The sequence below is a fragment of the Herpailurus yagouaroundi genome, unplaced genomic scaffold, assembly GCF_014898765.1.
Source record: "Herpailurus yagouaroundi ecotype Mexico unplaced genomic scaffold, PumYag 28, whole genome shotgun sequence".
Lineage (NCBI taxonomy): Eukaryota > Metazoa > Chordata > Mammalia > Carnivora > Felidae > Herpailurus > Herpailurus yagouaroundi.
Genome location: NW_024412376.1, coordinates 63928693 through 63942268, shown reverse-complemented (window position 1 = coordinate 63942268; position 13576 = coordinate 63928693). Strand labels below are relative to the sequence as shown.

At 39.2% G+C, this 13576-nt stretch overlaps 1 protein-coding gene across 11 annotated transcripts in view; it reads left to right on the top strand.

The window, feature by feature from the left end:
* BBS12 (Bardet-Biedl syndrome 12) overlaps positions 1–13576 on the top strand; it is a 71246-nt gene that overhangs the window by 49301 nt on the left and 8369 nt on the right. For 3 of the 11 annotated variants that reach the window (XR_005790033.1, XR_005790041.1, XR_005790042.1), the window contains 3 exons: positions 1936–1991; positions 4306–6038; positions 7649–8473. The exons of 1 other annotated variant lie outside the window; for it this stretch is intronic. The gene's annotated coding sequence lies outside the window, so the exon portion shown is untranslated. Of the gene's footprint in view, positions 1–1935; positions 1992–4305; positions 6039–7648; positions 8474–13576 lie in introns of those variants that run through there. 7 more of the 11 variants (XR_005790047.1, XR_005790048.1, XR_005790044.1 and 4 more) reach the window with 7 other exon arrangements.

The window sequence follows — 13576 nt, the reverse complement described above, 5'->3', positions numbered from 1 at the left end:
GGTCCGCGAGTTCGAGCCCCGCGTCGGGCTCTGGGCTGATGGCTCGGAGCCTGGAGCCTGTTTCGGATTCTGTGTCTCCCTCTCTCTCTGCCCCTCCCCCGTTCATGCTCTGTCTCTCTCTGTCCCAAAAATAAATAAACGTTCAAAAAAAAATTAAAAAAAAAAAAAAAAAAAGAAAATGTTAGCCATTTTTGGTTTTGCCTTTCAATAAACCTAACAAAAATTGTCTACCTTGCATGTTTTTACTTTCAATTGAGGTTGGTATGTTTAAAAAGATTAGAAAACATGATCTAAAGATCTCATTTTTATTTTTTTTAATTTAATTTTTAAATTTAATTCTAGCATAGTTAACATACAATGTTATATTAGTCTCAAGTGTACAATATAGTGATTCAACAATTCCATATATTATTCAGTGCTCAGCAAAAGAAGTGTACTCTTGGGGCTCCTGGGTGACTCAGTCAATTAAGCATCCAGACTCTTTATTTCAACTCAGGTCATGATCTCATGGTTCTTGGGTTCAAGCCCCACATCAGGTTCTGTGATGACAGCACAAAGCCTGCTTGGAATTCTCTGTCTCCCTCTCTCTCTGCCTCTCTCTCTCTCTCTCTCTCAAAAACAGATAAATAAACATTAAAAAAAAAAAAGTGTGTTCCTAATCCCCTTCACCTATTTAACCCATCCCCTCACCCACCTCTCCTCTGGTAACCATCAGTTTGTTCCCTATAGTTACAAGGCTCTTTCTTGGTTTGTCTCCTTTATCCTTTGTTTGTTTTGTTTCTTAAATTCCACAGATAAGTGAAATAATATGGCATTATTCTTTCTCTGACTGGCTTATTTCTCTTAGCATTATACTCTCTAGATGCATTCATGTTGTTGCAAATGGCAAGAATTCATTCTTTTTATGGCTGAATAATATTCCTTTGTACATATATACATCTTCTTTATCCATTCATCTATTGATAGACACCTGGGCTGCTTCCATTGTTTGGCTGTTGTAAAATAATGCTGCAGTAAACATAGGAGTGCATATATTTCTTCGAGTTAGTGTTTTTGTATTCTTTGGGTAAATACCTGGTAGTGTTACTGGATCATAGGTCACTTCTGTTTTTAATTTTTTGAGGAGACTCCATACTGTCTTCCACAGTAGCTACACCACTTTGCATTCCCACCAAGAGTGCAAGAGAGTTCCTCTGTCTCCACATCTTTGACAATACTTGTTGTTTCTTGTATTTTTGATGTTAGCCATTTTGACAGGTATGAGGTGATATCTCATCATGGTTCTGATATGCACTTTCCTGATGATGAGTAATATTGAGAATATTTTCATGTGTCTGTTGGCCATCTGGATGTCTTCTTTGGAGAAATGTCTGTTCATGTCTTCTGCCCATTTTTAATTGGACTATTTGAGGTTTTTTTGGTGTTGACTTGTGTAAGTTCTTTATATATTTTGGATACTAACCCGTTATCATATATGTCATTTGCACATATCTTCTCCCATTAAGTAGGTTGTCTTTTAGTTTTTTTGTTTCCTTTACTGTGCGGAAGGTTTTTATTTTGATATGATCCTAATAGTTTATTTTTACTTTTGTGTCCCTTGCCTTGGGAGACATATCTAGAAATGTCTAGGTAAAAACTTTCAAATGATACACTTCAATAAAATTAAATATGCACAAATTTTCACAGAGGAATGTTGTGTATTTTGATAGTCAAATTTTCTGTTAGTAACCCATGCTGACCTGCTTAATATTTGTATTATGCAGAAGTTTTTCCTCTTGAAAAATCACTATTAATATTTGAATCAAAATGAAAAGTTCATACTATCTATATATTTTAAGCCAAAGGTTTTATTTTTGAGGACAATTATTTTTAATAATATTAAAACTTTTCCAGAATAAACAGTGCTTTCTTACATTTTTACATTCTCATTTAAAGGATCAGTTTATCCTGAAATACGTTACAGAGGAGAAATGGAAGGATTTTTTGAAAAAGTAAGTATTGCATGTATTTCGTAAAACCCCTGCACTTCCTATTATCACTTGTTGCATTAAATTAAGTATGCAATCATTTAAGCTAATAGAAAACATTTGACTGGAAGCTTTTTATTGATTTTGACTAAAGCACAATTTGCCTTTATTTACTTACATTGTTAAGAACCATATGTAATAAGATGAAAAGTATGTTTTAGATTATTTTTCAAAGTTGGAGATTTCATTATAAAATTATAACACTTTGTAAAAATAAAACACATAGAAACCTGAAAGAAAATTAAATAAAATAAGAACCAAGGTAATAAAGTATTAAATCAGTTTGTTATAGTGACAAACAAAAATAGCAATATAAAGCAAAATTGCCACCACTGGCCAAACTGTATCCATCTTGAATTCATTTGTGGTGTAGAGATTAATTCAGTTCTTCAAATATTTCTCTCTTCCTCTCTTTCTTTCTTTACACACGCACACACACACATCACACACGTGCTTGTACACACTATATTCAACTTTGTGCCCAATCTACCAGAGAACATTAATTCTTTCTTTCTTTTTTTTTTTTTTTTATTTGAGTGTAGTGTACATACAATGTTGCATTACGTTCAGGTGTTCAACACAGTGATTCAAGTTTTTATGTTATACTGTGCTCACCACAAGTGTAGCTACTGCCTAATGTTCCAATTTTAGTGTATGTGCTGCAGAAGGGAGCATGAGAATGTTTTCTTGATTCAATTATCTTCCACAAATGTGTTTTGAATGCCCTCTATTTAGTACTAGTCACTTTGGAGGCTATTGACTTAAGTAAGACACTTGTCCTCCAGGAACCTGCAATCTAGTGGAAGAAATAAATGATGCACAGTAACAATTGTAATAGTAGATGGAGCCAAATAAACATCACAAATGAGAATTCAATGGTACAGGAATTCAAGGAGTTCATTTTGCTTGAGGAAACCAGAAAAGTCTCATGAAAAAGGTTTCATTAAGTTTGGGCTTTGCAAAATGGTGAGATTGTTACAGAAAGTATAGCAGAAAAAAAAAAAGAAAGTATAACAGAAAAAAAAGAAAGAAAGAAAGTATAGCAGAAAGCTGAGAGGACTGAGGTAAAACTAGCAACATGAACAATGGCACAGAGACAGCCACATGTAGAGGAGTTATGATTGAGTCGTTCCGTTGAGCTGCAACGTAAGAAGTGGCAAGCAGCAGGTCCTCTCTCAAGGTGGGGAGAAGCTTGAGAAAATAAGTGAAACCACTAGTAGAAAAGTGTCATTTAGGGTGCCTGGGAGGCTCAGTTGGTTAAGATCCTGACTTTTGATTTCGGCTGAGGTAATGATCTTGAGGTTTTTGAGTTCTAGCCCTATGTCAGGCTCTGCACTGATAGTGCAGAGCCTACTTGGAATTCTCTGTATCTCCTCTCTCTCTCTCTCTCTCTCTCTCTGCCAAAATAAATAAATATACTTAAAAAAAAAAAGAGAAGTGTCTTTTATTCAGAACACAGTGCAGATTCCTTGGAGGTTCTGGAGGAAGAACATGGCATGCTCAAGTAGCAGTTAAAAAACCATTTTTAGTTTGTTTTCTAGTGTCTTTTTTTTTTTTTAAGAGAGAGAGAGAGAGAATGATTGGGGAGAAGGCCAGAGGGAGAGAGAGAGAAAGAGAGAGAAAGAATCTCAAGCAGTCTCCATGCTGAATCCAACACAGATCTCGATCCCACGACCCTGGGATCCTGACCTTAGTCAAAATCAAGAATCCAACATTCAGTCATCCAGGCAACCCCCCAAAAAAATCATTTTTATGGGTGTGGGGCTCAGTGCTGAGTGTGGAGCCTGCTTGGGTTTCTCTCTCTCTCTCTTTCTCTCTCTCTCTCTCTCTCTCTACCCTTCCCCTGCTCATTCTCTCTCTCAAAATAAATAAATTTAAAAAACATTTTTTAAATGAGACTGTGGGTTAGACCATAGCTACAGAGATTGATTAGGTACTTTCATTGCCCAGAAACACAAAGGAGGCAATAGAAATGAACAAGATGACACAAAGCCAGTGATATTTCAGAAGCAGAATTGTTAGGACTTTGTAATCAGAAGCCTCTTTTGGAGCTAAAAGTGTTAGTTACTCTTGTTACAGTCAGGTAACAGCAGATTAAATTGAACTAGCTTAGGTGGAGTTGCTAAGCAATTTACATGTATTATCTTATTTAATATTCATATAAGTACTTTGAAGTAGGTGCTATTACTATACTGATTTTATAATTAGAAAAACCTGTGCAACTTAGCGGACAGTAGCCCAATTTGACTCACCACTGCGCACTATTGCTCTTCCCAAGCACACTGAAGATCTACCCTGGAACCAATCAACTGAGGCCGGAGAAGGCAGAATCCTGGAAGACCATGGCCATGTAGCTGGGATGGGACAGCACTTGAGGAAGAAGGGGCAGCAGACAAAGTCTCTAGAAAGCCACTAAACAACAAAAAAAAGTCCAATGTATTGAGCCAGGGTGCTCAAAGGTAAATCATCAGAAGTAATCATTTGCAAGGGAACATAGTGGGTTCGACTTGGACTAGTTTAGTTTGTGCTGGCCACTTATGTAGGTGGACATATCCACCAGAGAAGTGGGGATGAGAGGCCTATGCACCCAGATAGAGGCAAAGTTTGTAAATCTAGGAGTCACATCAGAGCAGTGGTAATTGAAGCAAAGAGAGTGGATGTTTGTTGAAGAAGAAAGTATGGAAAGTGCTCTAAAAAATGCAAGTAAGAATGGGAATGCTTAGTAGAGGAGCTGGGGAAAGGAACTGGGAAATACTGCTGTATTTGGAGAGCAGAAAAAGGAATAGGTAGTAATAACAGAAGCAGAGAAGCAGCCACCAGGAACTTTTCCTGGAAAAGGAGGAAAAAGGAGATCTAAAGACAAGAACACTGCAAGATGAAGTGATGACAACATCATCCTATACCAGAGGAGGGCCAAAAAAATCTAACCACTGACATCTACTGTTCAGCACAGTGTGGGAAGGAATATCCAGACTAATAATGGTGTAGGGAATAGGGAGGGCGGTGGGTCTGAATGTAGCTTGCAGGTGTAGATGAGTCTTTGAAAAGGTTCAGTGGTGAAGGTAAGGAGTGAAATGGGATGGAAAAAAGCATTTTATAATAAAGGTGCCTAAAGTCTGCTATAGGCCCAGAGGAGAGAGCCTGGTAGCTCCTTACCTATTTGGAACCTGGCTCTCCAGCAACCTCCACTATCTGGAATACAGTGAAGAACCAAGAAGCAAAAATAGTTTGAACAACTTACATCAGTGTCATTATACTTGTTCAATTGAGTCTATGGGTTGTACATAAAAGAAAATTGATTCATTTGCAAAATTGAATTAATCTTACTCTTCTCTAGATCAGAGATGAAGAAATGTTTCTCCCTAGCTCTGGTCTCACAACGGTAAACTATACCCACATTTACACATAATAAAATGTTCAACTAACTTCCCATTCAATGATCTAAGGATATAAAATCTTATAGGACATTAGGAGGCTACAAAGTGGAAACAGATGTAGCATATTTCAACATGGCTCTCCTTGACCCAGAATCCCTGGGATAGAAGAGGTGGGAAAGGAACAAGAAGAAAAAACTGACACTGTCCATACAAGGTAGGGTTTTTCCACCCAGAAACGTAATTCTGACTACAATCCTGTCCTTTTATAATAGGTGTTGAATTACCATTCTGGAACACACTAACCCCATTTGTCATTACATTTAATGAAAGGCTTATAAATAACCAGAATTTCCTGGTTCCTGAACCAAATGCAGCACCAGTAGGACACATCAGTGTTCAGTCATGCCCAGGTGACCCCAGAGGATCACTCTGCTTCCAGTCCTCTAGTATCCCAGAAAGTACATTTCCCCTCTGTGCCAGAGGTTCTCAGATGCCCCTGTGTCCTTCCTCCATCCTGCTCTGTGCCCTGGGAGGCAGACCAGCATGAACTGCATCAAAGGGATCTATCTTGTCTTCTGGATTCCAGTTGGGTTTGGCCATTTGGAAGAACTGGAAAGACCCTGGAGTATATAAGGTAAATGAGGTCAAGAATTTATTCTCACATCTCCCTACCAGCAGGGTCTTTGTAAGTTAGCTGCAGCCTCCCACCCAGACCATAGCTCCTGGCAGCACTTAGGTCTAGGTTCCAGTAACTTCTCCCTCTCCTTCAGACCCACAGGTACTAACTCCAGGGTATGGTAGGGTGTGGCTTCTTAAGCCCTACTCAGACTTATGAAAATAGAGTATTAAACTCTCTTCAAATCACCCAAGTTTGAGGTGCTATTTATTTCTTGCAGGACTTGACTACTAACACCATCCCCATGGAGATAGTATTCAGCTCCCATGCCGAATACTATCAATTGGTATCAATTCTTATCAATTGATAGGAGCTACTTGGATGGAGCATCTTTTGTGAAAGATTCTGAGGCCACATCCAGGGTTTTAATGATTCATGGTTAGTGATGGGGATGAATAGCTCTCATGCTAGGTACTGGCAGTCCTTGTTCTGGATTTTCATAGTTATAATCACCTCATACCCAAACTCTCAGCAGATTTAAAAGCAAACAAAGAGAGATTTGTTACAAGTAGGTACACTGAGAACAGGATAAAGGGATGGTTGACAGACTAGCAGAAGAAGGAGACTGAGAGGAAAACTCAAAAGTAGACAAACAAACATACAAGCAAACAAAACCACACATGCACACAGTAGTAGAGTGCAGGCCAATCTAGAGTTTAATCTACCCGGTCAATGATGCTTTTGAGCAATCATAGAAAAGGCTAAATATGTTTGGCATACTTTCTTTGAAAAAGACAAAAAGTAGGGGCTCCTGGGTGGCTTAGTCAGTGAAGTGTCCAACCCTTAGTTTCGGCTCAGGTCATGATCTCATGGTTTGTGAGGGCTCTGTGCTGTCAGTGAGGAGCCTGCTTGGGATTCTCTCTCTCTCCCTCTTTCTCTGGCCTTCTCCCACTTCTACTCTCTCTTTCCCTCAAAATACATAAATAAACATAATTTTTTTTTTAAAAAAAGAAAAAGACAAAAAGCATATCATACACTTGATAAAGATTTCTATTCCGAAGACCTAAACTGTTTAGGTGATCTGAAAAGCTATTTTATACTTTGCTGGCTGGTTTGTACTCCTTGTCAGTTCATCATTATCTAGAGAGAGTTCATGAAAGGTCAATTACCCATTTATTCCCCACAGTTGCCATTGCCAAAACTCCTAAAATTCCTGTCATCACAATAGACAATGACAGCTGATGACTCCAGGCCTCCTAGGGATCAATAGACCATGATGCCAAACTAGTGCCAGGGAGGCAATGACCTGTCTGTTCTTCCCCCGCAGTACTTGGATCCCTTGCTCACTCTGCACCTCCCAGATCTTATTGCTACCATTCCCTTTTTCATCCCGTTGAAATGTATTGCCTGGGCCAGACTCCGCGTTTTAGGTAGTGTGATGCTGATAATTTCTTCAGGGTTAATAAAAGACAAGTGAGCCTTCCTCTGATCTGAGAGAACAGAGATCCCGCTTCACATCAACCTTCTGGAGCTATATGGCAGCCACTGTTGAGGCTATGTTGTGCAAGAAACAGCTAACCAGTTATTATGCAGCTTCTGTGAACAAACCGCTGTGCTAATCTTTGTAGGAAGAGGCAAAATTGCATGAGAACTTGGGGCTCATTTGACAAGCTTCCAGTCTGGTGAAGAAGGCAAACATGGGCACTACTAACTACAACTAAAGAAAAAACTTAGCCAAGGCTCCACCATGCAAACCTGAACATGCTAGAAAGCCCAATGTACTCTGACCTGGACCTCTCTGAGAACTGCAAGAGCTGTAGGAGCTCTGAGAACTGGTGCTCCCTGCCATGACAGGGCCAATGTGATATCAGCTGGAAAGAAGAACTCACAATCTACCTTGTGAGCCAACCAGAGTGTGAACTCAGGCTTCATTGGTGAATTTCCTCCTCTGTCTTATGTCAAAAGGTAAAGACTAAGTTTAGTTATAAGAAATTTAAAATGTTACTTTTCCTCCTCTGTGCCTCCTCCTACCTTTTGTCCTAAATTCCTGTTCAAGTTACTTCTTGAGTGACATGGCTCTTTCTCTCCTGGCAAAGGAATGCACTCAGTTTTGTCTTGTATTGTGTTTTGTCCACTTCTCCTGGTCTTTGTATTTTGATGTGACACTAGAAACATGCCAATAAAGAGAGTGGGTGCTGTAGAGAAGCAGCAGCTGATCTGGACAGTGAAGGATGAGAAGAGCTTCAACAGGGAAAGAAGAGAAGTAAGGGTCTTCTAGGTATAACAGGGCCAATGCTTCATAGCATAACCTCTGGTATGAAGGAAATGTAACATTCTAAATTTCTTATAACTAAACTTAGTCTTTACCTTTTGACATATAAATAACTTTGAGCTAGAGGCACCTGGATGGCTCAGTCGTTAAGTGTCTGACTCTTGATTTCAGCTCAGGTCATGATCCCAGGGTCCTGGGATCGAGCCCAGCATTGGGCTCTGCACTGAGTATGAAGCCTGCTTGAGACTCCGTCTCTCTCTCTCCCTCTGCCCCTCTCCCCTGCTCATTTTCTCTCTCTCTCTAAAATAAAATTTTAAAAATTAAACAGAAAGAATTATTTTGAGCTTAACTATCATAAGTGTCCCCAGAGGCAATTCTAATCTCTTCCCAGAGAGAAGCTGAAAAGTTGACACCACACTCAAATATTGTCACAAACTGTCATATCTCCCATCTGTTCTCCTTTTTTTTTTTTTTTAATTTTTTTTTTCAACGTTTATTTATTTTTGGGACAGAGAGAGACAGAGCATGAACGGGGGAGGGGCAGAGAGAGAGGGAGACACAGAATCGGAAACAGGCTCCAGGCTCTGAGCCATCAGCCCAGAGCCCGACGCGGGGCTCGAACTCACGGACCGCGAGATCGTGACCTGGCTGAAGTCAGAGGCTTAACCGACTGCGCCACCCAGGCGCCCCAACCCATCTGTTCTCCTAAGGGTCCTTTTATCTTCCAAAAAAGACATCTGTGTTTCTGTAAATGCCTTCTGCCTTCCCTTCTAGGAAGTCATTTGTTCTCCCAGAAGTGCCCCCTGCCCCTCCTCATAGTAACATGGTATATAAGCTCAAATCTTACCACTCCTTTGGATATTCACTCCCAAAGGAAGTCCCCTGCACTTAAAATTAATAAATTTATATTTTTTCCTTTTGTTAAATCTGTTTGTTGTCAGTTTAATTCATAGAACCCCCAGCTATGAAACCTAAGAGGGTATAAAAAAAGTTTTTCCTCTCCTACATGTGTCACCTGAGGTCTCAAAACATAATCTAGTTGACTCCAGTAAATTCAATCATTTCAGTAAGTTTCTTAGTTATTTCAAATTTACACTTGGTCAGTCATTCAAAAATTTTCCCCAGCCCCTCAGTTCTTCCAAAGTGACATCTGTTTGGGGGAGTGTCTTAGTTAGATTCCCTAGAAGCAGAGCCTGAAGCAGAGATTCTTCTGGAAGTGACTGAGGGAGTGCTCATAGAAGAAAGTTGTAAAGGGCATCTGGCAGGCTCAGTCAGAGCATGTGACTCTTGATCTCAGGGTTGTGAGTTTAAGTCCTGCATTGGGCAAGGAGCCTACTTTAAAAAAAAGAAGAAGAAGAAGAAGAAGAAGAAGAAGAAGAAGAAGAAGAAGAAGAAAGTTGTAAGGAGGTGAAATTAAGCAGGATACCTCAGGAAGAAGCTAAGTACAATGAGATTTCTGCTGAAATCTAGCCTTGGCTTGCCAGTGAGCCCTGGACTGTGAATGACACCATAAAGTTGACACCCCTGAGGCAAGAGAGACAGTTTTTTGTACCCATGTCAGTCAACCACTGATTTGCTGGTTGGGATGGGGTGGAGGTGACCTCCCAGATATTTTTGGTAGTTCCTTAATGAGGACAATTCTCTGGAGAGGGGTGGCTCCAAAGGGTGCGCTATTATCAGCCAACACTCACAACAACTGAGGATGGTGTAGTGGTCAAATAAAGAGGATTGGATAAGACCAACAGTGTCTACTAGCAGAAGCTTCTAAGGTATCCAGGCATTAGGCCAGTGTTCTAGATAGTGGGTCTACCACTCAATCATCTAGCAGTCTCCATTTATCAGCAGTTACTGACACTTGTGCCACACAGATGTGCTATTCCATTTGGTTTTCAGGTGGCCATCATCAACTGAGACATAACTGATCAACTGAGACCTCATCTGATCCCCAGATGCAGCCAGGGTAGCATGTTTGCATCCTACCCTGAAAGCCATGCAGCCCATTTTCTCTCTCTCTCTCTCTCTCTCTCTCTCTCTCTCTCTCTCTCCTTTTTCTCTTTCTTTCTCTCTCAACCCTTTCTTTCCTCCCAGGGCCTGGAAAGCACTGACTATGCATTGTAACTTGCTAGGGAATAAGGTGTGTATGGCTCTTCTGAGGCTTACTGCCATCCCAGAGATACATCTTGGGACATACCCCAGTCTTGGTATTTTGAAAACTTTTTGGTAGATTCTTTTCAATTGTCCCCAGGGGTTTCAATCCCATAAGGAAGTATAACAAGCCCCTTTTCTGACCCTTATGCCAGCCATTTCCTCTGAGTCACTTTCATCTCCTCTGCTGGAGCAATGCTTTTCTAGTCTGTGGCCTGGGTGGTTCTTCATCTACTTTTTCTACAAGATATTGTTTCTGTTAAATTTCATTTAGGGGATTCTTCTTACTGATACTTAAAACTAGCTTTTTTGGAACTAAAAACATGTTTGCTCTTTTAAAAAGCCCTGACTTTGTCTTTTCTTTCTTAACTATTGTTCCAGCTCTGGGTTTCACAATGTATTCTTGAAACATAAAAGCTGAACAATAATTGTTTCTTTGTTTTTGCATTCCTGCTTTAATAATTCTAATCCTCCTTGAGGCAGTGGATGCCTCCAACCAAAGAATAGACCCTCTGAAACAAAGAGGTTTTCAGAAGAGAGGGTGTAACGCTGCCATGGCCATAAGAGGCACAGAAAACTGTAGGTCCCATCTTGGAGATACTTGAAGGATAGCAAGTTTGCTAAAGAGGGGGCAGTGTGCCAGAAAGGCAAATGGAAAATGAATGTGGAAAGAAATCAAGATGAGAGTTTTTAGAAGTTTCAGTTTTGTGCTCAGTAGGGGAAATCCCTAGATCACTTCACTTCGCCTAAGGCTGCGCTTAGGAGGGCATGTCCAGACTTGCAGAATCTGGATCCTGGAGAAAAGAATAAGATGGAAAAGAATAGGAAGAGAATCCACTTTAAAGTTGTTCAAGATGTTTAAACTAAGGAGCAATGAATATTTGGCCTAGGTCCCAAATGCCTACTACTAGAATTTAAAAGATACGAGAATTTAGTTCAAAATATATGTGACAGTTAAATAAAAAGAGTAATATGGAACGAGTAAAGGGAAAAATATTACTTTTCTTCATTCTAAGAAATATAGATGAAAAAGTATTGTTATTTTGGTTTAAGAACTAGAATTAATGGCAGGGTTGAAAATGGGCTTTGTACTTTAAATAAAAAGTACAACTCCAGAAACTCACCAGTGTAAACTGAAGCTTAGACACATAATCCTTCTTAGCTTCAAATATTTGGGTCAAATAAATTTGTCAGAGTAAAAATTTTCTCTACCCTTCAAGATTCTTCTAGCTGGTCTAAGAATTAAACTGACTTGTGACAGATTAACAGGAGGAAAAGACCAAAGTTTAATTACGTGCTCGTGGAGGCCCAATAATGAAATTGAGATCTAAAGAAATGACCAAGGGCAGGCAGTTTTTATACTTTCTGGACAAAGAAACAGTAAGTGAGGAATTAAGAGGACAAAGGAAACATGTTTGGGAGCTCCACTTAATAAAGAATTCTAAACAGAATTTGGGCTGAGGTAGTAAATGAGTAAAAGTAACAAGGTTTGTTTATACAGCCTTTTTAGCTCCAAATTCCCTATCTCTGGTGAAAAGGATGTCTCTTTACCTCCTGGTATAGGGAGAGTACCTTTCATATGGGATATTTATTTTCTGCTTTTTGGAGACAAAAGGGGATCAGAATGTTCCCCCGTGTACTGGCTGTTCCTTAACTAACTTTTACTTCAAAATAATCAATATGCCAAAGCGGCACATTTTAAGGCAGCCTGTCCTTGGCTCCTATAGAGACATTTGCAAGTTTTTTAAAGCATTTTTCCCTGTTTATAAATAAATACTAAGTTTGTCTTTTACTTTTTTGGGCTTTAATTAATAATTCATTATCAATCAGACAGCTCTGTATTGGTTTAGAGTTGATAATCATATTGTTAATATTTGCTGAGTGCTTATTATATGCACTTCACATGGAATAACTCGATCCTCACAAGAAACTGCTGAGATGGATACTATAGTATGCCTGTTTCACAGCTGAGGAAAGTGAGGAAAAATTAACAAAACAAATACTATGTACAGGTACTACATTCTTTGTATATAATATTTCATTTTCTCCTTTAAAAATAGCTATGAGATACTATTATATTCCCCATTTTATAGAAAAGGAAATGGAGACTCAGGTGAATTTGTTTTGAGGTGATGCAATTAGTAAGTGAAGGAAGAAGGATTTTAATCAAGTCTACCTGTTAAACCAAATTCCTGGCTCATATAGTGTTGAAAAGCTAGAAATAATAACAACAACCCTTACTAGACAACTCTTATCACCTATAAATTTCCTAAGCATCTTCCCACAGTTTACCACTGTTAGGAGCCCAAACCCTCTTTTCCTTTGTCTATTCACTTCTTCACAATTTATTGCCCTTTGTTAAAATGATACATACACCCCCAGGTCTAACTGCCTCTTTGGATTTTCCTCTCCTTTCTATGGAACCACTTTGCACCTAAAAATATTAACATAAGTGAAGAAACATATGATTTATCTCCTGTTAATCTGTCTTCTGTCAGTTTAGTTTCAGGTCTCCAATGAACCTTAGAGGGAAGAGTAAAAGTTTTTTTCTCCCCTGCACTTGTCAGCATTGTGTTACTTGTACATCTTGTTTTGGTAATAAGAAAAAAAAATAATAGAAGAAGTAATAAGAGAAAAGGCATTAAATGTGGAAGTGGGAGTATTAGAATATATACATATACACACACAAAAAATACATATATATGTATTATACATGTATATATATATATATATATATACACACACACATATATGTGTGTGTGTGTATACTTTATTTTCTAATTGCCTGCCTGCCTGCTTCTTTTCTTGTCTAAATAATTTGGTCTCAAAGCCAATAGGTAGAGTTGAGCAAAAGTAAGCATTCACACTGGAGAGTGGATGTTAGTGGCCCAGCACAAGGAGGTGGAGCTCAAGAGGGATGAGAAAAACATCTGCATGGAGTAGGGGTGGTAGCAGTGGTATGGAAGTGGAGTCCAAGCAAGATAAGGACAGCATCTGTACAAGGGAGAAATCACCCAACGTGGGATATTGCAGGCAGAATGAGGTGAGGAGAGTGCCCTCTCAGGGGACAGTGGTGATGAGAAGAGACTGATTACATGGAGGGTTGATCCAACAAACAAATATATTGAGTTAATGGGAG